The sequence below is a fragment of the Trachymyrmex septentrionalis genome, unplaced genomic scaffold, assembly GCF_001594115.1.
Source record: "Trachymyrmex septentrionalis isolate Tsep2-gDNA-1 unplaced genomic scaffold, Tsep1.0 scaffold11, whole genome shotgun sequence".
NCBI lineage: Eukaryota > Metazoa > Arthropoda > Insecta > Hymenoptera > Formicidae > Trachymyrmex > Trachymyrmex septentrionalis.
Genome location: NW_017304228.1, coordinates 4,334,910 through 4,336,300, shown reverse-complemented (window position 1 = coordinate 4,336,300; position 1,391 = coordinate 4,334,910). Strand labels below are relative to the sequence as shown.

General features: G+C 29.8%; 1 non-coding gene across 1 annotated transcript; it reads left to right on the top strand.

The window, feature by feature from the left end:
• The first annotated feature begins 1,216 nt into the window (after nt 1-1,216).
• Trnan-guu lies at nt 1,217-1,290 on the top strand. The gene has a single exon. It is a non-coding gene; the product is annotated as a tRNA-Asn (tRNA).
• The last annotated feature ends 101 nt before the right edge of the window (nt 1,291-1,391 follow it).

Genomic DNA, 1,391 nt, shown 5'->3' with positions numbered 1-1,391 from the left:
AGAGTATATATATATATATATATATATTTGTCTTTTTAATAAATCAAAATCTAAATGATTTCGAAGGAGTGAATGAACAAAGGATCAATTTGAAAATATACGATCAATTTGAGCTGATGATAGGTAGCATGTTTGTGTTTCTGCAAAACACTTTGTGTTGTCATTATAAATACCTATATCGCTTACATATGAATATGTGCATACTTGATCTTTCAGAGTCTAATTTCTCACACTTAATTTGTACTTCGCATCTTTGATCATTTGTCAGAAAATAAGATCATCTTCATTTTCTTCTAAAAAAAATCTTGCTCAATCTCTTCTATTTAAAGTTCATTATTTTTCTTGTTTTTAATCAAATCTTTCTTCACCAGCTCTTTAATTGGAAAAATTCTGGGATTGTAGCTGGGACTACGAGTATCTTTTAATTTCCAATGAAATGATCACTGCAAATGAGTGATTAATCTATCAAGAAAAGTCATTCTATAGGTATCTAAGTCCGAAGTGGACGCTTAACGGATTCTAATTATATTAAGAAGCATTAAATATTCTTAAATTCACTAATTATAAAAATTTCATCATTTAATCAAATCTATTTTCCATATTTATGGTTCGGAGTGTTGAACGTGTTTGGACTACTAAGCTATATTATATTATGATTGTTTGCTGAGGAAGACTTCAAAGAGAGTCAAAACGTTCTCAATCAATATTTTAAATAAAGAAGACATCACAGAAAAATGGAGTTAAGTCATCATTTCACATTAATATTGGCGCACCATCCTGCTTTAACTCTTATTAGCTTTGAATCGATTTATTATTATTATATATATAGAAATCACTCGTCGTACAGCGCTTATTATAGGTTTGTTCGCTTGAAATCCCTAAAAATTTTTGAACTTGAAAGAAGATAAATACATATATATTTGGACTTTAAAGCGAGAGAAAGCAAAGATGCTGAGTGCAAAAAGTACATGTAACGCGAAGAGACCTTATGTATCAAATAAAAGCGAAATAAATATATAAGGATGTAAATTTTGGTAAATATGAAATAATATATAAGAATATAAATTTTGGTTTTATACGAATAAATCTTGTAAGATAATTATGTAATGTAGTACATTTACGGACTATTGATGTATTTAAATATTTTTTAACGAAACACGAACAAGTGTAATCTACCGTACTTCATTTTTGAAAGAACGATGACCTAGATTCATGTGCCTCCGTGGCGCAATCGGCTAGCGCGTTCGGCTGTTAACCGAAAGGTTGGTGGTTCGAGCCCACCCGGGGGCGTTTTTTTGCATCAAATTTCGTCTCAAAATGCGCGTGATTAAAGGTCAATGAGCATTAATATTATTACAACTAAAAAGTTGTAAGTTAATATTTTTTTAAAA